The sequence below is a fragment of the Cetorhinus maximus genome, chromosome 14, assembly GCF_964194155.1.
Source record: "Cetorhinus maximus chromosome 14, sCetMax3.hap1.1, whole genome shotgun sequence".
Lineage (NCBI taxonomy): Eukaryota > Metazoa > Chordata > Chondrichthyes > Lamniformes > Cetorhinidae > Cetorhinus > Cetorhinus maximus.
Genome location: NC_135892.1, coordinates 43196793 through 43219097, shown reverse-complemented (window position 1 = coordinate 43219097; position 22305 = coordinate 43196793).

Here is a 22305-nt window from a genome sequence, read left to right as displayed (position 1 = left end):
GGCGGTATCTATAGACCCTAGGTGTCACTAGGCACCAACCAGCAACAGCTTGTTGTGGCTCTTCAGCGGCGTGTGCAGCAGCCCCAGCTGCCTCTTCTTCCTGAGGATGCTGCTCCTCCCTCTGCGCATCCAGGGGCCTCAGTTGCTCTGTTCTCCATCGTCTTCGCTCTTTCTAGCATACAGCAAGTTCATCAGGTTCCATGCTCCTGATGTACTCCTCCTGTGGGATGAAAGAGAAAGATGTGTGGGTTAGCATGGGTATTCTAAGAACCTCCTTTGTTAAGTCTGAAGGCCCCTTGATGCATCCCAGAGAGTGCTGGCCACCACATGAATGGCCAGAGTGTATTGCGTTGCATGGCTGCCCGAAACCCCACCCACCTCCGGCTCGCAGCAGCTTTGCCCATTGGACCACATGCTGTGCTCTCAGCTCAGGCACAGGCATTCTCCTAACCCACACTGCAAGGCTGCACTGCTGGCTTGAACCATGGGGGACCGGGATGATGACATTACAAGGGGCTGTGAGTGCCTCCTCCAGTGACTGCTCCATGGACAGCTTTAGCAAGCAGATTGCACAACATGTCCAGTCATCCAACTGTGCTGCAGATAAGCTCGAGGCCTGACTCCAAGCATATCAATGTGGCTGCATCTGAACTGTCTCATCTGCAGAGAATGGTCACTTTATACAAGGTTTCCCTGATGCATGTCCACTTCCCTCCCCGCCACCTCACACGTGCTTGTGCACTACCATCAACCTCCAAGTCGCCTCAACCTTGAAGTTCAACAGGCAACCCTGTGAGCACTGTGCAATGTTTCTGCACGCTCACCTCCGAGTTCCCCTCAAAGTGCAGCCCGCCAAGTGAACATCTTCCACATGCTGTTGTGAAACACGCCGACGTGGGTGGACAACCTAGCAGGAGGTGGGGATGATTCCGGCGAGCTGACCTTATAATGATATGCTGATGTATTACAATGAGGTTCCCGACTCTCGATGGCGGGAAACGTGACCCGCCGTCGACGGGCTGAGCGGACGGTCACAAACTAGTTTCACGATGTCGTGCAAACGATTTTTGGCCTTCTCACTGTATTGTCTTCTCAGGCTACCCAACACACCCAACACCAGCAGGCACGGAAAATTCCGCCCCTCATCTTATGAATTGGCACTCTACAGCCTTCTGGACACAACATCAAGTTCAACAACTTTAGATGATAACCTCTGCCTCCATTTTGTTTCTTTTTTTTGCTTATTCGATTTTTCTCATTTCTTTCTTTATTCCTTCACTTTGCATTGAGTCGGCTCAATTCACATCTCATCTGGACACCTTTTGTTTCTTTAGCTTTTCTACCATGAAATCTTTTGTCATTTAATCTCTCATGCCCTCCATCCAATCACAGACCTTCTGGTTTGTTCTTCCTTCCCCTCCCTTCTTTCACTTCCACAAACCTATTACATTTCTATCTTCCCTCAGTTTTGATGAAGGGTCATCTGAAACATTAACTTTGTTTCTCTCCAAAAATGCTGCCTGATCTGTTGAGTATTTCCAGCATTTTCTATTTTTATTTAACATTTCAGGTGCTTCTTCCAAATAAACCCCTAGTAATGAAATGGATGTGGGCTGATGTAGCCCAGCATGAGTCAGTGTCCTTGGGAGATGACGAAATACATTTGACAATAGAGAATAAGTGCATGTTTCAGAGAATATTCAATTTCAGGAATTGTCTATTTTCTCCTGTCTACTCTAGGAGAATTTAGAACATTTCGAGAATGTGCCTAAATAGCTATTGCTTTCTTCATCCAGATCTGTCTTGTCGTCTGGTAGTGGGATATCAGTAGGTTTTTATTCAGAGTTTACTCAGCTACTGCTTAGCAGCTGTTTATTTTAGTCCAAAGATTCATAAAGCATACAACCTAAAATGTTGTGACTCAGGGCTGGCTCAAATTTGTTTAGGTACTTAACTTAATTATATGCTGAGGCCTACATGAGTTTCAGCAGCTCCAACCCATAAAGATCCCCAGTATCCAACCGCCAAATCTCAAGCAGTTACAATTTTTTATTTAAAAGTCAAATCTTGATTTCTCTTTCTGTAAATAAAACGTAAAGCATTTGTATTGTGCTGAGGAGGTATCTAACTTGTAAAATCACAGAGTTGTTCTTAGGGTTCAGCAAGTTTATCCAGTAATGAGCTGATCGATATAGATGAGCAAGGCCCCAAATTGATGCCCCATTAGTGCGAGAGGTGCTGGGAGTTGAAAAGGAGTGAAAGAGAAGCCGGGAATTGAAAAGGGGCCAGGAGTTGAAAAGGAGCGCAAGAGGAGCCGGGAATTGAAAAGGAGCACGAGAGGAGCCGGGAGTTGAAAATGAGTGCGAGAGGAGCCAAGTGTTGAAAAAGAGCGAAAGAGGAGCCATGATTTGAAAAGGAGCGCAAGAGGAGTTGGGAGTTGAAAAGGAACTGGGAGAGCAGAGGTGTTCTGCTGAGGGAGTTCAGTGAGGAGGGAACGAGGTGATCCTGTGAGTACGGTCGGGCAAGTGTTTACTACTTTTATCGCTTATAGTTTTTAAGGTCTTATTTTGTGGTTTATCATTTGTAAGGGCTATATTCTGTAACAACGAGGAGCAGGGAAGAAGGGCCTTAGAGCAATTGATATTATTTGATATTACGTATCTTCCAAAAGGTTTAATTTAATTTAAAGGGGTAAGTCATGGCAGCAGAGCTCAAAGCTGTGGTGTGCACCTCTTGCTCTATGTGGGAAGCCGGGAACATTTCCAGTGCTCGGAACCAGCATGTGAGTAGGAAGTGTCTCAAGCTGCAGCTCCTGGAAGCCCAGGTTTCAGAGCTGGAGCAGCAGCTAGGGACACTGGAGCATCTGCGAGGCGGAGAGTATCGTGGATAGCCCGTATAGAGAGGTGGTCACACTGCAGGCTAAGAGTCCACAGGCAGGAAGGGAATGGGTGACCACCAGGGAGAGCAAGAGGACTAGGCAGACAGTGCATGAATCTCCTGTGGCTATTCCCCTGCAAAAAAGATATATCACTTTGGATACTGTTGGGGGGAATGGCCTCTCAGGGGAAAGCAGCAACAGCCAAATTCGTTGCACCATGGTTGGCTCTGCTGCATAGGGGAGGAGTAAAAAGTATGGGAATGCAATAGTTATAGGGGATTCAAATGCAAGGGGAATAGATAGGCATTTCTGAAGCAGCAAACGACACTCCAGAATGGTAAGTTGCCTCCCTGGTGCTAGGGTCAAGGATGTCTCAGAGCAGCTACAGGACATTCTGAAGGGGGAGGGTGAACAGCCAGTGGTTGTGGTACACATTGGTACAAACAACATAGGTAAAAAAAGGGATGAGGTCCTAAAAGCAGAAGATAGGGAGTTAGGAAGTAAGTTGAAAAGTAGGACTTCAAAGGTAGTGATCTCAGGATTACTACCTGTGCCACGTGCTAGTCAGAGTAGAAATAGCAGGATATATCAGATGAATACGTGGCTGAAGAGATGGTGTGAGGGGGAGGGTTTCAGATTCCTGGGACATTGGGACCGGTTCTGGGGGAATGGGACAAGTAATGTTAAAAAGACAAGCCTTAAGGCTTTGTGCCTTAACGCGAGGAGCATTCACAATAAAATGGATGAATTAACCGCGCAAATAGATGTAAGCAGCTATGATATAGTCAGGATTATGGAGACATGGCTGCAGGGCGACCAGGGATGGGAACTGAACATCCAGGGGTATTCAGTATTTAGGAAAGACAAACAAAAAAGAAAAGGCGGTGGAGTTGCATTGCTGGTTAAAGAAGAAATTAACGCAATAATGAGGAAAGATATTAGCTCCGATGATGCAGAATCTGTATGGGTAGAGCTGAGAAACACTAAAGGGCAAAAAACGTTAGTGGGGGTTTTATATAGACCCCCAAACTGTAGTGATGATGCTGGGAATGGCATTAAACAGGAAATTAGAGACACATGCAATAAAGGAAGATCTGTAATTATGGGTGACTTTAATCTGCATATACACTGGGCAAATCAAATTAGTAACAATACCATAGAGGAGGAATTCCTGGAGTGTATCTGGACCAATACGTCGAGGATCCAACTAGGGAACAGGCCATCCTAGACTGGGTATTGTGTAATGAGAAAGGGATAATTGGTAATCTAGTTGTGTGAGGCCACTTGGGGATGAGCGACCATAATATGATAGAATTCTTCATCAAGACTGAAAGTGACGTAGTTGATTCTGAGTCTAGGGTCCTGAATCCTATTAAAGGAAACTACGATGGTATGAGACGCGAGTTGGCTATGATGGATTGGGAAATGTTACTTAAAGGGATGACGGTGGACAGGCAATGGCAAACATTCAAAGAGCGCATGGGTGAACTGCAACAATTGTTTATTCCTGTCTGGCGCAAAAGTAAAACAGGAAAGGTGGCCAAACCATGACTTACAAGGGAAATTAGAGATAGTATTAGATCAAAGGAAGAGGCATACAAATTGGCCAGAAAAAACAACAGACCTGAGGATTGGGAGCACTTTAGAATTCAGCAAAGGAGCACCAAGAGATTGATTAAGAAGGGGAAAATAGAGTACGAGAGTAAGCTTGCGGGGAACATAAAAACTGACTGTAAAAATTTCTATAGGTATGTGAAGAGAAAAAGATTGGTGAAGACAAATGTAGGTCCCTTACAGTCAGAAACAGGGGAATTTATATTGGGGAACAAAGAAATGGCTGACCAACTAAATGCATATTTTGGTTCTGTCTTCACAAAGGAGGACACAAATAACATACCAGGAATATTGGGGAACACAGGGTTTAGTGAGAGGGAGGAACTGAAAGAAATCAGTATTAGTAAGGTGTTGGAGAAGTTGATGGGATTGAAGGCCGATAAATCCCCAGGGCCTGATAATCTACTTCCCAGAATACTTAAGGAAGTGGCCCTAGAAATAGTGGATGCATTGGTGGTTATCTTCCAAGATTCTATAGACTCTGGAACAGTTCCTACAGATTGGAGGGTAGCTAATGTAACCCCACTATTTAAAAAGGGAGGTAGAGAGAAAACAGAGAATTATAGACCAGTCAGCCTGATGTCGGTAGTGGGGAAAATTCTACAGTCCATTATAAAAGATTTAATAGCTGAGCACTTGGAAAACAGTGGCAGAATCGGACAGAGTCAGCATGGATTTACGAAAGGGAAATCATGCTTGACAAATCTACTGGAATTTTTCAAGAATGTAACTAGTAGAGTTAATGAGGGGGAGCCAGTGGGTGTGGTTTATTTGGACTTTCAGAAGGCTTTCGACAAAGTCCCACATAAGAGATTAGCGTGTAAAATTAAAGCAAATGGGATTGGAGGTAGTGTCTTGAGATGGATAGAAAACTGGTTGGCAGACAGGAAACAAAGAGTAGGAATAAACGGGTCTTTTTCCAAATGGCAGGCAGTGACTAGTGGGGTACCGCAGGGATCGGTGCTGGGACCCCAGCTATTCACAATATATATTAATGATTTAGATGAGGGAGCTAAATGTAATATCTCCAAATTTGCAGATGACACAAGGCAGGGTGGGAGGGTGAGCTGTGAGGAGGATGCAGAGATGCTTCAGTGTGATTTGGACAAGCTGATTGAGTGGGCAAATGCATGACAGATGCGATATAATGTGAATAAGTGTGAGGTTATCCACTTTGGTAGCAAAAACAGGAAGGCAGATTATTATCTGAATGGCTATAAATTGAGAGAGGGGAATGTGCAATGAGACCTGGGTATCCTCGTACACCGGTCGTTGAAGGTAAGCATGCAGGTGCAGCAGGTGGTAAAGAAGGCAAATGGTATGTTGGCCTTCACACCAAGAGGATTCGAGTACAGGAGCAGGAATGTCTTGCTGCAATTATACAGGGCCTTGGTGAGACCACACCTGGAATATTGTGTGCAGTTTTGGTCTCCTTATCTGAGGAAGGATGTTCATGCTATAGAGGGAGTGCAGCGAAGGTTTACCAGACTGATTCCTGGGATGGCGGGACTGACATATGAGGAGAGATTGAGTCGGTTAGGATTATATTCGCTGGAGTTCAGAAGAATGAGGGGGGATCTCATAGAAACCTATTAAATTCTAACAGGACTAGACAGGGTAGATGCAGGAAGGATGTTCCCTTGGATGGTGGGGGAGTCCAGAACCATTGGTCACAGCCTGAGGATACGGGGTAGACCATTTAGGACTGAGATGAGGAGAAATTTCTTCACCCAGAGAGTGGTGAGCCTGTGGAATTCGCTACCACAGAAAGTAGTTGAGGCCAAAACATTGTATGTTTTCAAGAAGGAGTTAGATATAACTCTTGGAGCAAAAGAGATCAAAGGGTATGGGGAGAAAGCGGGAGCAGGCTATTGAGTTGGATGATCAGCCATGATCATAATGAATGACGGAGCAGGCTCGAAGGGCCAAATGGCCTACTCCTGCTCCTATTTTCTATGTTTCTATGTTTCAAGGAGCGAAAGAGGAGCCAGGAGTCAAAAAGGAGCCAGGAGTTGAAAAGGAGCAAGAGGAGCCGGGAGTTGTACAGGAGGGAAAGGAGCCAGGAGTTGAAAAGGAGCTGGGAGAGGAGCCGTGAGTTGAAAAGGAGCGAAGGTGGAGCTGGGAGTTGAAAAGGAGTGAAAGAGGAGCTGGGAATTGAACAGGAGCGAAAGGAGCCAGGAGTTGAAAAGGAGTGAAAGAGGAACTGGGAGTTGAACAGGAGCGAAAGGAGCCAGGAGTTGAAAAGGAGTGAAAGAGGAACTGGGAGTTGAACAGGAGCTGGGAGAGCAGAGGTGATTGAGGGAGTTTGGTGAAGAGGGAGGAGGGGCTCCTTTCCTTTTCTACATTTCTTCAGAAAGAGGAGCGGCCTGTAATATTTTTAAACAGGTAGCTATACTTGGATTTAACTGAGAAGCGCCAGGAATAATGGGAATTTCGGGATCGCTGGAGTCCTGCTCACAAATCAGTTTTCTGTTTTGGAAGCTGGTTCTTCAGAGGAGTGCAGTCAGAGCCAAGTTTGTGACACCACGAGCGGCTCGACTATACAGGAGGGGAGGAAGAAGAAAGAAAGAGCAATAGTGATAGGGGATTCATTGGTTAGGGGAACAGACAGGCGTTTCTGTGGCTGTAGACGTGACTCCAGGATGGTTTCTTGCCTCCCTGGTGCCCAGGTCAAGGCTGTCACAGATTAGCTGCAAGACATTCTTCAGGGGGACGGTGAACAGCCAAAGATCATGGTCCACATTGGTACCAATGACTTCAGTAGGAAGGGGGGTGTGGTCATGCAATCAGAATTTAGGAAGCTGGGTAGAAAATTAGCGAGCAGGATTTCAAATGTGGTAATCTCCAGATTACTCCCAGTGCTACGTGCCAGTGAGTACAGAAATAGGAGGATAAGGCGTATGAATGCGTGGCTGGAAAGATGGTGCAGCAGGGAGGGCTTTGGATTCCTGGGACACTGGGACTGGCTCTGGGGGAGATGGCACCTGTACAAGCCGGACGGGTTGCACCTGAATAGAGCCGGGACTGAGTTCCGTGCGGGGTGTTTTGCTAGTGCTGTTGGGAGAGCTTTAAACTAACTCAGCAAGGGTGTGGGAACCAAGAGAAAATATTAGAGAGGAATACCAGGTTGCACAAAATACTGGGAGAGACAGATAGCACCAGTATAGAGAATAGTAAGTTAATAGGTAAAGTCGGGGTGAGGGAGAAAGTGACATAATCTATTTCAGGGTTACTATGCATGTATGTGAATGCACGGGAGTTACAGGCGCAGATTGCCATGTGGAAATATGATGTTGTGGCGAGAACAGAGATCTGGCTCAAGGAAGGGCAGAACTGGGTGTTAAATATACCCAGGTACAAGGTGTTCAGAAAAGATAGGAAAGGAAGGAAAGGAAGAGGGGTGGCTCTATTGGTTAAGGAGAGCATTGCAGTGCTAGAGAAAGATGATGTCCTTGAAGGTTCAAGGACAGAATCAATTTGGTTAGAGCTAAGGAACAAAAAGGGTGCCATTACATTGCTCGGTGTAGTCTATAAACCGCCAGCTGGTGAGAAGGACATGGAAGAACAAATCTGCAGGGAAATTGCAGAGATATGCAAGCATTATAGAGTAATTATAATGGGGGACTTCAATTACCCAAATGTTGCCTGGGACAGTGGTAGTGTAAAGGGCAGAGAGGGGCAATAGTTCCAAGACTGTGTTCAGGAAAATTTTCTACAGCAGTATGTGTCCAATCCAAAAAGAAGAGACGCACTGTTGGACCTGGTTCTTGGAAATGAGGTGGGACAGCAGCAACATGGATACAAAATTGGCTAAAAAAAAGTAGGAAGCAGAGAGTAATGGTCAATGGATATATTTTTTGGGCTGGAGGAAGGTTTGTAGTGGAGTTCCTCAGGGGTCAGTATTGGGACCCTTGCTTTTCCTGATATATATTAATGATCTAGATCTTGGTGTGCAGGGGACAATTTAAAAGTTTGCGGATGCTACGAAGCTTGGGAATTTTGTAAACTGCGAGTAGGACAGTGTAGAACTTCAAAATGACATAGACAAGTTAGTGGAGTGGGCAGATAGGTGGCAGATGAAGTTCAATGTGGAGAATTGTGAGGTGATGCATTTTGGTAGGAAGAACATGGGCAGACAATATAAAATAAGGGGTGAAATTTTGAAGGGGATGCAGGAACAGAAAGACTTGGGTGTATATGTGCATAGATCATTGAAGGTGGCAGGACAGGTGGAGAGAGCCATTAATGAAGCATGTAGTATCCTGGGCTTTATTAATAGGGGCATAGAGTACAAGAGCAAGGAGGTTATGCTGAATTTATATAAGACACTTATTAGACCTCAGCTGGAGTATCGTGTACAATTCTAGGCACCACATTATAGCAAGGATGTGAACACATTGGAGAGAGTGTAGAAGAGGTTTAGTAGAATGGTTCCGGGGATGGGAAACTTTAGCTATGAGGATAGATTGGAGAGGTTGGGACTGTTCTCCTTAGAGAGAAGAAGGCTAAGAGGAGATTTGATAGAGATGTTCAAAATCATGAGGGGGCTGGACTAGATAGGGAGAAGCTCTTGCCGCTCGTAAAAGGATCAAGAACGATAGGGTACAGATTTGAAATGATTTGCAAAAGAAGCAAATGCGACGTGAGAAAAAACTTTTTCACACCACGAGTGGTTCAGGTCTGGAATGCACTGTCTGGAAGTGTGGTGGACGCAGGTTCAATCGAGGCATTCAAGAGGACATTAGATGATTATTTGAATAGATACAATATGCATGGGTACGGGGAAAAGGCAGGGCAATGGCACTAGGTCATAATGCAGATTTGGAGAGCCAGTGCAGATACAATGGGCCGAATGGCCTCCCTCTGTGCCGTTAAAATTTTGTGGTTCTGTAAATTAGCAGGAAAGTCACTGCAGCATCGCCAGTTAGTTAACAGAAAACGGGCAAGGATTCCTCTACCTCAGCTCTATCCAACAAACTTTTTTTATTCATCCACAGGATGTGAGCATCACTAGCAGGGCCAGCATTTGTTGCCCATCCCTAACTGCCCTTGAGAAGGTGGCGGTAAGCTGCTTTCCTGAACCATTGAAGTCATTCTGCTATAGGTACAGCCACAATGCTATTAAGTTGGGAATTACAGGATTCTGACCCAGTGATAGTAAAGGAACAGCAATATGTTTCCAAGTCAGGATGGTGTGTGACTTGCACAGGAACTTGCATGTGGTAATGCTCCCAAACATCTGGAACCTTTGTTCTTCTAGGTGGGAGATCCCCTCGGTTTGGAAGGCGTTGTCAAAGAAGCCTTGATTAATTGCTGCAGTGCATCCTGTATACACACTGCTGGTATTGTGCACCAATTGTGGATGGGGTGCTGATCAAGGGGGCTGCTTTGCCCTGGATGGAGTTGAACTTCACTCATCCAAACAGGTAGAAAGTATTCTGTCACACTCCTGACATGCCTTTTAGATGGTGAACAGGCTTTGAGAAGTCAGGAGGTGAGTTACCCGCTGCAAAATTCCCAGCCTTTGGCCTGTTTTGTAGCTACTGTTATCCATATGGCTTGTCCAGTTAGGTTTCTGTTCTTTGATAACCCACATGATGTTGATGGTAGGGATTCAGCAATGGTAATGCCATTGAATGTTAAGAGTGACGGTTAGATTCTCTCTTGTTGGAGATGGTCATAGCCTTGTACTTGTGTGGCATGAATGTTACTTGCCACTTATCAGCTTAAGCCTGAATATTGTCCAGGTCTTGTTGCATATGGATATCCACTGCTTCAGTATCTGAGGAGTTGGGAATGGTAGTGAACAATGTGCAATCATGAATGAACATCACCGCTTCTGTCTTTATGATGGAAGGAAGATTGTAGATGAAGAGGCTGAAGATGGTTGGGCTTAGGACACTACCCAGAGGAATTCCAGTGACGTTGTCGGGCTAAGATGGTTGGCCTTCAATAACAACAACCATTTTCCTTTGTGCTAAGTATGAGTCCAACCTGTGGAAAGTTTTCCCCCGATCCCTATTGACTTCAATTTTGCTAGGGCTTGTTCATGTCACACTTTATTAAATGCTGCCAGGGGCAGTCACAGTCACCGCACCTCTTGAATTCAGCTCTTTTGGCCATGATTGGACTAAGGCTAAAATGAGGTCAGGAGCCATGTGGCCTTTGTGGAACTCAAACTGAACATTAGTGAGCAAGTTATTGCTGAGAAAGTGTCTATTTATAGCACTGTCGTCATCTTCCATCTTTTTGCTAATAATTGAGAGTAGACTGATGGGGTGGTAATTGGCTGGATTGGATTGGTCCTGCTTTTTGTAGGCAGGATGTACATGGGAAACTTATTACTTCTTTGGGTAGATGCCAAAGTTGTCGTTTTGCTGGAGCACCTTGGCTGGGAGCACAGCTAGTTCTGGAGTACAAGTCTTCACATATTACAGCTTGAATGCTGTCAGGCCTATAGCCTTCAGCTGTTTTTTGACATCACCTGGAGTGGATCTAATTCATTGACACTATGATATTGGGAACCAAAGAAGGAGGCCGAGAGATCATCTACTCAACGTTTCTGATGAACATGGTTGCAAATATTGTCTTGTCTGTTGCAGCAATGTCCTGGGCTACTTGCTGGGGATAGCTGTGGAGTCTCCTCCTCTATTTGGTTGTTAAATATATGACTGGATGTGACAGGACTGCAGAGTTTTGATCTGATCCATTGGTTGTGAGGCGAATTAATTCTGTCTATAATGCTACTTCTGCTGTTTAACATGCATGTAGTCCTGTGTTGTGTTCCACCAGGTTGGCACCTCACTTTTAGCTATGACCACTGCTGATCCTAGCATGCCCTCCTGCACTCCTCATTGAACCTCTGACTTGATGGTAATGGTAGAGTGAGGGATATGCCAGACCATGAGGTTAAAGATTGTGACTAAATACAATTTTGCTGCTGCTGATGGCCCACACCACCTGACAGATGCCTAGTTTTGAGCTGCTGGATCTGTTCTGATTCTTTTCCATTTAGCATGATAGTAGTGCCACACAACACGATGGAGGGTATGCTCAGTGTGAAAAGGGGAATTCATCTTCACAAGGACTGTGGAGTGGTCATTCCCATCAATACTGTCATGGACAGAAGCATCTGCAACAAGTAGATTGATGAGAACAAGGTCAAGTAGGTTTTACCCTCTTGTTGGTTCTCTCACTACCTGCTGCAGGCCCAGTCTGGCAGTTATGTCCCTCAGGACTCAGCCAGCTTAGTCAGTAATGGTAATAGTGAGTCGCTCTTGGTGATGGGCATTCGCCATTATGTGCCCTTGGTACTCTCAATGCTGCATCCAAGCAGTGTTCAACATGGAGGAATACTGATGCATCAGCCGAGGGAGGGCGTTAGGTGGTTTCCTTGTTCATATCCATGAGGATTCTTGGGTCCAGAGTCAATGTTGAGGACTCCCAGGGTCAGTTCCTCATGATTGTATACCATATGCTGCCATCTCTGATGGGCCTGCCCTGCTGGTGGGACAGGACATACACACAGGTGATGAAACAGTATAGGACATTGGTTGTAAGGTATGATACAGTAAATCTGACTATGTCAGGCAACTGTTTAACTAGTCTGTAGAACAGCTCTCTCAATTTTGGCACAAGTCCCTAGATGTTATTGAGGAGGGCATTGCAGAGTCGAGGGGGGCAACTGTACCTTTGACATTTCCAATGCCTTGGTCGATAACAGGTGGTCTGGCTGTTTTTATTCTTATGTGACTCCAATGTAGTGGTTTGAAAGAACTGAGTGGCTTGCAGGGCCATCCCAGAGGGCAACTGAGAGTTAACCACAATGCTGTGAACCTGGAGTCGTTATATAGGCGAGACTGGATAAGGAGGCAGATTTCCTTCCCTGATGGACATTCATGAACTAGATGGTTTTTTACAACAATGAAGAAGTTTCATGATCAGCATTACTGAGACTAGCTTTTTATTCCAGATTTATGAATTAAAGTTAATTTCTCTAGCTGCTAGTGGCATTTGAACTCATATTTCTGAAGTATCAGTTCAGCCTTCTGGATTACTAATCCAGTAACATTACCAATATGCCATCATCCCCTTCTTGGAAGAGTAGATCTGCATAGAGGACATGCCACCTGCCTATAACTGACTAGCATACTGCCACTCACTTTTATGGGTCACTCAGTAACACTTGGACAGGAAAAAGGAAACTTACATTTATACTTCTCTAGATGTCTCAAAGGTGCTTTATAGCCAATTAATTACTTTTGAAGTATAACGTCTGTTTTGCTGTGGTCAAATGCAGCAGGGCTCGTGAATAGTAAATGAGATAAGTAACCGGTAATCTGTTCTTGATGGTGTTGGCTGAAGAATGAACATTGACCAGGAAACCAGAAAGATTCACAACTCTTCTTCAAACAGTGCCAAGTATATGAGCAGTGAAACAAGACCTCAATTTAATGTTTAATCTGAAAGACAACCAGTTTCCTTCCGTACGACACTGAAGTGTCAGCCGTGATTATATGCCAATGTCCTGCTGTGGGGCATGAACCTACAACCTTCTGACTCAAAAGCAAGACTGCTATCAACTAAACCAAGCCAACACTATATTAGCTGGCACTTGGACAAAGGATGCCAGGGTGTTCAGTATCTTAGAACCATTTCCCAACAAATAGTTTGTTTGTTTTTCTTCACGGCATAGTGTTAAATTTAAAACAAGGTACAAAATGTGGAGTTGTTTATGAACATGCATCAAAACACTGCTGAAATTTTATTTGCCACTCTAGTTAAACATGGTTCCAGGACCAAGGAAGTATTTATATGCTCAAAGTGAAAATCTCATTAGTAAAGTTCTCTATGTGGGAGAGACTAGAACTAGGAGACACAGTTTAAAAATAAGGAGTTTCCCATTTAAGATGGAGATGAGAAGAATTTTTTTCTTTCAGAGGGTCATGAGTCTTTGGAACTCTCTTCCTCAGAGAGTAGTGGAGGCGAGGTCAATGATTATTTTTAAAGCAGAGATAGATAGATAGTCAAAAGTTATCGGGAGTAGGCAGAACATGAAGTTAAGGCCACAATTAGATCAGCCATGATCTTATTGAATGGCGGAGCAGGCTCGAGGTGCCAAATGGCCTGCTCCTGCTCCCAATTCATATGTTCACCCAGGAAAAGAATGCGGAGGAAGGGGGGGGTATCAGTAAAAAATTGTGAGAAAACAAAAACAGTTGTAACATTACTTTGATAAAAGCAAAATACTGCAGTTACTGGAAATCTGAAACAAAAACAGAAAATGCTGGAAAAACTCAGCAGGTCTGAAAGCATCTTGGAGTGAGAAACAGAGTTGACATTTTGAGTCCACATGACCCTTCTTCAGAGCTCGAAACATCAACTCTGTTTCTCTCTCCACAGATGCTGTCAGACCTGCTGAGTTTTTCCAGCATTTTCTGTTTTTGTAACATTACTTTACTTCACCACCAGGGGGACAGGATTACCTTTTCATTTATAATGCATTGTGGGAATTCTTACATCATTGTAACTAGTTTATTCATGGTATAATTGCTCACGGATAAAAAGCTGTTCTAATTGTGTTTCTGTGGTGATTTATTTTTAATATAACTATACACTGAACATATATTGTTTACAATGATGTTATCCAATTCAAGATGCATTCTAAGATAAAGAAACAATGAAAATCCTGGTTTGGAAATAATGCAGTGCCACAAACTGAATTATTCCACAACATGCAGCACATGGCTCAGAAAGCTTTGCAAAAGAATTTGTTTATGTGAAAACTACTGAAAAATTAAGCATGAAAACCCAGCATAAATCAGGAAATGCTTATTTTAATGCAATCATAAATCAAATTTCCACTAAATGACAACAAAGCTGTATGGAAAATATGGAGGCGAGTAGAAAGATGTGGAATAAACCAACCACACGGCCTTTACCTAATTCCCTCACAACTTGTCTTGAGCTGTTGGATTTAGGCTGGAATTTGGACTGGAGCAGTCTTTGCTTCATAGTTGGCTGGTCGCAGGAGCCTGTTGATAATGACTACAATCTACCTATATAGTGGACTGTGAAAAGAAAAAAGATAGAATATAGAGGAAGAGAAGGAAAGGAGAGAAAGTAATAAGCAAACGGAAAAGAGACAGGGAAAAGTAAAACAGAAAAGAGAGAAAAATACAGCACAAAATAGCAAAGATAAGAAAGAGCTTTGTTTTCACAGTACGTTCACATTCTTGTGAAATTGTGGAAGGCAGAGCTTCATGCATGCATAATTGAATGCGCACACAGCACTCCTTACTGGCATCCCATCACTACTGGTCTAACCATGAAAAACAAATGTGGAAATAGTCTGCTCTTTTCAATCATTAAAGAATGAATGGTGGTGGAGTTTCAACTTTGATTACCATTTTTGATACAGTTGCACACAAATTGCCTTTATACAACGGTTGGTGCCCATAATTTCAAGGTGACTTTCATTAAAATTGCTCCAATTTCCCTATTTTTTATGTGAGCTGGTACTCCTGCACCCATAAATGATGATATCCCCTGCACCATTCCAATGTGAAAAATGCAGCATAAAAGCAACATCATGACACTAGTAAAATAAAAACAAATAATGGCACTATTACAAGATTCATGTCCAATTGTAGGAGTTATAGGTTTAAGGGGTAAATTTCTACGATACACAACAATGTGACATTATGGTTGGTCATTTGTTCCTGGGACTTTTTACGGCTCTAAGTCATTGGTGTTAAGACCAAGATACATACTTTGACAGGCTGAGCACAGCCTGCCTGTGTAGGCCAGCAATGCAAGCTCCTGACTGCGGGCCTATAGGGTAACTTTCCCAATTATCTTGGAAGCTTCACTGGCAGCCTCAATTTTTATGGAGGAGAGGTTGCAGGAATGGTGGCGTGTGTCCAGTAGCATGCAGTGTACCCATACAAGTCAGAATGTGGAGGGATCTTAATGGCAGACCTCATTTAAATAATATATCCCAGAGTCCAGCCCAACACCAGCCTAGATTCACTACCTGGATGGCTGAAAGGAATGAGAATTTTGCCTCAGGAGGCTGTAACTGGGGAAAATGAGAAGAGTTGCTGGATGTCGGTGGGAGGAGAGTTTCCAACACAATCATGGTCCACGATCATGGCAGGGCTGAGGCTTCCTTTGCAGTTACCAATCAGAGGTGTTGGGCATTCCTTCATAGTGCAGGATCAAGGGAGGTTGGGACTGGGAAGGCCCAAAAATCCTTTGTGGGACCTAGGGGAGATCTCCTACCTCTCCTGATCCAAAGGAGTTCAAAGACATGGACGATTTTGAAACTTATCTTAGCTTTTTCTGGTCAGTTGGCTCCTCTCATTATGCCAGGCCCAGGAGAGGAGACAGTACTCCTCCTGGCTTGAAATGAACTGTGGGCAGAATTGTCCCAGATTTGCACTAAGTGCGTTAGCGGGTGGGAAAAAGGATGTTTTACCTGCCAACCGCAATGGCAGCTTTTCACGCCATATCATCTCAAACCTGCTGCATTAGTTATGTGTGCTCTTCTCCGCCGATGCTGCCAGATCTGCCGAGTTTTTCCAGGTATTTCTGTTTCTGTTTTTGCATTAATTATGTGTTCCCGAAAAACACGCTGTTTCGATGACGGGCGGGCATTCACTTGCCTGCCAGCCATCACCTCTCCGCTTCATCATGCCGAGCCATATTTAAAGTGCAGCCACACACACACATCTCAGTGCTTCTAGCCCATGACTGCAGCAAGGAAGACATGGTCCTGAAAGGCAACACGACTGCAGCCCCTGGTTTAATGATGCGTCTTTCGAGCACCTTTTGGGCCCACTGTGAAGTCCTCTACCCCCACTCTGGCTGCAAGATGGGCAGCAACATCACCAATCCAGCATGGGAGACGGTGGTCAGCGCCAGTGCCGTGCAAAAGAGGACCGCCACCATTGCTCCAACAGGTTGAATGGTCTCATCCATTCTGCCAGGGTAAGTCACTCTTATAACTCTCAACTCACACTCACAAACCCATCACACATCCACAGGGATCTCACACCTCAAGGGACAACACCACTAACTCTCACACACACCCTCACATCTCCATCAGGCTCAGATCCTCTGGAGCTCATATCCTCATCCTGTCCATGACTCCACTCACCACACAAACATTCCATGCAATGCCATGTGTCCTGCTCACACACTCTCCATCTGTTTTTATGAAGGAGAAGCTGGCTCACATCAGCAGGGAGAGGTCCCAGACCGGGGTTGGAGTGGCCCAGATTAGGCCCCTCACTAATTTTGAGGAGTGTGCCATCCCGCTGACTGGTGAGGGCGTTGACCCTGCCTGCAGTGACAGTGAGGTCGGCGGCAAACACCAACACGAGGATCCTGCACCCCATCATCCCTCTCTCAAAGCAACTATGAGTGCTCTCTCTCCTGCTTTTGGCTCTGCTGCCATGCACTAATTATCACTGTTCACAGGGAGCTCAGCCAAGTGGCTGAAACCCTCAGCCAGTCAGTCCCTCAGCTCCATCCACGTCCTCACCTCCAGCCAAGAGGACTCCTCCTCCACTGAAGAGCTGTAAATAAGCAGCCTAGAAGACCTGTCACAGCACTTACCTACCCTCTCCACCAGTGCAGAGACATACACCTCGGTGGGACCGAGATCTAGAGCAGGCTTGGGTTCAAAATTTGGTGGTCACTGCATGGACACGTGTCTGCAGCAGGAGGAGGCAGGTTTGTGTGAGCTCCCTGGCACTCGAAGGTCTGTTGGGGAAGAGGCACCTGTGAGGTCCGAGTCAGATGTCGAGCCTCTGGATTTGGCTATCCAACTCATCCTGGAGATTCAACAGAAGGCAGAGGAACATCATTCAGAGCTGCTGGTACCACACGAGTGGCACATGAGTCGGAGGAGTGCGTCTGCCCGCTCTCTTATGAAGTGGTGCCCACATTTGGGCTTATGGAGGTCTCCATGGGGAGGATGGCGAGTGCCATGGAGACCCTGGTCCAGCAGAATGTGGAGATGCACGTAGACCTGTACTCCATTGCAGTAGCCATGGGTGAGTTCCTGCAGTGGCAACGTGAGAGGGAAATGGGGCACCCTGACGTCCCCCCCAGGTGTTCCTTCCCCTCAAGGAGCCAGGCCGGGACCCTTGGGCACCGGAAGGGAGGAGGAGTGGCACCCCTGGGTCATCCACTCAGGAATCTCACAGGCTGTCGTCTCCTTCTGAGTCCCCTTTGCCTGTGGCCCCCTCAATTTCATCCTCTGTCACCACAGAGGGAGCAGCTGGCCCACAAGAGGACAGCCAAAGCAAGCCAGGCCCCCAAAGCTTCAGCTCTCCAGAGGATCCACGCTGAAGTCATCAGAGGCAACAGGGCCAACCATTGCACAGGCCGTCCCCACCCCTCCTGTGGATGTCAGGGCAGCACCTAAAAGTCTAAGACATTCAAAAGTTAAGAAATTCTGATCACAGTTGGTTGCGCAGGTGAACACATTTGTCACTTTACAATCTGAAAATATATTCACTTTTACCGAATAACATGCCATGGTGTAATGATGTCTTTCAGCTTCATTGACAGGCTTCATGAATCCTCCCACTGCATTCCCCCCTCCCCCATCTAGCAGTTCAGCTGCACGCAGCTGGACCATGAATGATTCTGGAGGGAGAAGTGTGTGTGGGGCTGGGCCTTTCGGAGCCTCGTGCAAGCACCCTCCCATGCACACGGATCCTTCCCGCATCACACTCACCTCAATGTCCTGAGCATTTTCAATGCTGCCTGCTGGGGTTCTCTTTCAGTTGTCCATCTCAGCTGACCTGCATCTCTGCCCATACACTGATCACACTCCCATGCAGCACCTGTTCCCACCCAGCATGACTCTCATTTCACTTTCAATTTAGCCAGCATGGTAGTGCTACAGTTTTTCTTGAGCTCCCACATCCTTTCCCCTCCCTCAATCACCCATTTCCTTTCCCCCATCATTATCAACCCCCGGCATCACCTTCCACCTCCCCACCGTAACTTAATGGCCAGAACTCTTTTGGGAATGTTCTGGTGAACTTGCATGTTCCCTTCCTTCCCAAAAATACCACCCCCATCCACATTAACCTTCCTGATCTCCTCCTTCTCACCCCCAGGGTCCGTGTCTGCCTCTGATTCCCCACCAACCACCCTTGCTGTCCCTTCTACCGATACCATCGCACCCTAACCCTCCCATCTTACGGCCTCACTCTGCCCTTGTCATTCTCACCATTCCAACTTACCATGCTCACCCTTAGTTTGCTCCCCAGGAGGCAGTCATGGACTCAACAGAGCCTTCCCTTTCACATTCACCTGGACATCCCTTCTGTGGACTCCTTCCCCTCTTGGCCCTCCTTCCCCCCCACCGGACTCCCCCCACCAACTGAGTTCTTCGCCCTTCCTGAATGTTTTCTCCACCCTGAGTTCTCCGCCACCTTTACTCCTTCCCCTTCCTGACTCCTTCCTTCACCCTTACTCCTTCCCCTCTCCAGACTCCTTCCTCTCCCCAGACTTCTTGCCCTCTCCGCACTCCTTCGTCCCCCCTCTCCAGACTCCTTCCTCTCTCTGGATTCTTTCTCCCCTCAAAACTCCTTCCCTTACACATTCCTTCCCCCATTATACCTACCTCGCCATTTGCCATCTTCTACCCCGATAGCCCCTCCTCTCCCAGTATTCCCTCCCCCCCCGCCAACCTCACCCCCCTGACACCTTCGTTCCCCCCCAACCTCACCCCTCACTGACACATTCCTTCCCCACCTCCCAACCTCACCTCCCCTGACACACCTTACTCTACTAGTCGATCCTAGACCTTCCTCTTTCACCCCCCCGGAACATCTTCCACTCCCAACCACATCTCTACCTTCCTCTCCACCCTCTCGACAATCATCCGTTGTGAGCTGCCCCTCAACGGTGACTTTCCTTTTTCCATGAGCTGCTTTGCAGTGGAGCTATGTCCATGGGAATCTGCTCAGCATGTGATGGACATTCCTCCAGGATCCCGTTGCTGTCAGGCTCCAGCATCTTCTGCTCCTCGGATGTCCACGATGTAAGCAAAGCCCTGACGGTAAGTCCCGACTTCCGCATGTCACACTTGTGAAGACATTTTCTGCACCAGCGTGTTTTCCCAGGACGTGGGCAGATGATCCAGCCTGGGGGGATGATTCCGGCAGGATGGGCTTATGCAGATGTATTACAATGAGGACGCTGGGAAACGCAGCCCACCATTGATGGGCAGAGCGAACAACCGCAAACTGGTTTCACGACATTGTGAAATTGACTTTTGGCCTTCTCGCCGTATTGTATGCTCATGCCGCCGAATATGCCCGATGCCAGCGAGCACAGAAAATTCCTCCCTAAGTCGCAGCACTGATGAGGTAACTGGGCTGTGACATTTGCATCTTGAGACCTCCAGCTCCTTTTAGTGGGAGCCTTGCTGCTGTTAGTATTAAAGTGAGATTTTGATTTTCAAGATTTTAACCTCTTGCCTGGCTGTTTCCTGCCTGTTGGTTGAGGGGGGTGGGGTGGGGTGGTAGTGAGAGGGGGGAGAGGGTGGTCCTGAGGGATTGTGGGGTTGTCACCAAAGCTTTGGAACCTACGCTGTAAAATAATCGAGGCAGATTACGTAACACTATGAGCATAGGGCGTCCTACTCTATTTAATAACATTAACACAACAGCAAAGGTGGGTATCTGTATACATTTTTGCAAGAGTGTTTATAAAATTTAAGTCATCTTATCCATATCTATTTTTAGTGCTCCAAATAATGGAACACAATCTACATGTGACTAGAGAATTGCACCAAAACATCTTTTAAAGGATTGTGTCTCCTATTTGAGATAATGGAAGTCATATCTATATTCTGGCAGTATCTTGGATACAATGACTGCATTTTTGGATACATCCATTACATTTTGTAAACCTCCCTCTAATTCCTCTGTATTTTGGTTAACAGCATTTTGTCAGTTCTTTAGGAAAATGTTCTGTTCTGATACAACAATTTTCTAGAAGTTAGGAAGTCCTCCATGATAGTGAAATGTATCATCTTAGGTGGTTGGGACTGGTCGAAAACCCGACTAATCCCAACTTTTTTTTAAATGATGTTGAAGTTGTCACCTATCCATCATCCTTCTAAGAAGGCAAAACTGCTTTTGGAACACAGACTACTGAGGCTGTAACATTAGTGGCCTTCAACATCCAAGATGTCAGAGAAAATTGGAGTCTGTTGAAATGTTTAAAATATTTGGCTGAAAAATTGGGCTCCAATGTGCAACTGGTTTTGGCATTATGAGAACCCAGAGAAGGTAAAAATGATGGTGAATCCACTTCCAGCTACTTTTGGCACAGCCCACAAAGCATGTCAGACTTCTAATGATGCAAACGCAGTGTGCGCCAAAGGGTTGGCAGATTGTGATGTTACTCAGCATCTAACACTGATTTGGTGCCTAAACCTGTCATCCTTGGCCTCATAAGTTCTGTTAATGTCCTCTCTTAAACACTCTTAGCTGAACATGCATTTAGCTGCATGAAGGACCCCTAATTAGTGTTATTTAAAGGGATTAGCATGGGACTTTCAGGTGAGGTGTTTTTAGCTCTCTTTTGCTGCTGCAGAGTGAGTGGAAGTACTGTGTTGTTGGAGGAGTTTTTAAAAATTATTGGAGTAATTAGGGAACTTACCAGGGAGTTTACTGGAATTTGAAGGCGAGTCAGTGGGAAGCTTGCTGCCACTCATGGAGACTATAGTTGCAGTCCATCTTGGGCTGTAGCGTACCAGGGACATGGAGCACAGGCAGCAGAGAGGGAAAGCTTTGCACAGAGGGAGGAGGAGGACTTTCAATAGAAGGCTGTACCCACCTAGTGTCTTCAGGGAGCACTTATCCAGCCTCCACCTCAGACAGGAGCAGTGCGAATGGCGGGTACTGAACTGTGCCACCTCCTCCAACTCAACCTGCAGTCACAGAGCAGGGCAACAATGTGATGATCACCATAGCCTTAAATTTCAACACCTCCAGATCCTACAGGCTTGAACCAGTACCATTGCCAACAAGCCACTGTATGTTGTGCATGCATCAGGAGCTAATGCAAAGGCCCTGTATGCAAGGTGAGGGGATTTCATAGTCTTCTGTTTAACCAGAGAAAAGGAAGAGGACCGGACCTAGCTTTGCCAGGGTTGTGGAATGTCCAATGGTGCAGCGAGCCTTCGACTGCATGCAAGTGGCTCTGCAGGCCCCCGCAGCTCAATGGGGAGATGTACCAAAACTGAAAGAAGTGTCACTCCCATTTACATGATGGCGTGTGACCATTCGTAGAACATCATGTTAGTGAATGCGTTATCCTGGCAGCAGCAATGATACTTTTATCCTCTGCTAGTCAGCAGTTCCCGCCATATTCAAGCCATCAGGAGGAACCAGAGGCTGGCTGCTCAGTAACAAGGACAACATGGCTCATGACTCCCCTCCACCAGTTGAACACATGTGGATACAAGATTGATGCTGCTGCCAGGTATGTCATGGAGCAGACCACCTGCATTCTGATGCCTAGACCGCTTGGGGGGGGAGCCCTGTGATACTCGCTGGAGCATGTCTCCAAATTTGTGGTGGTCTGCTGTGTGCTACACAACCTGGCACTAATGAGGGCACAGCCCTTGCCACCAGGCTTCAGCAAGGACCTCGGGAGGAGGAAGAGCAACACGTGGAAGTATCTGGGATCCCAATGCTCAGTATGTGTTGTCCATAAGCAGTTAATCAGCCTCCAGTTGATCTAAAATCATCCCTACTTCACTACTACTACACAAT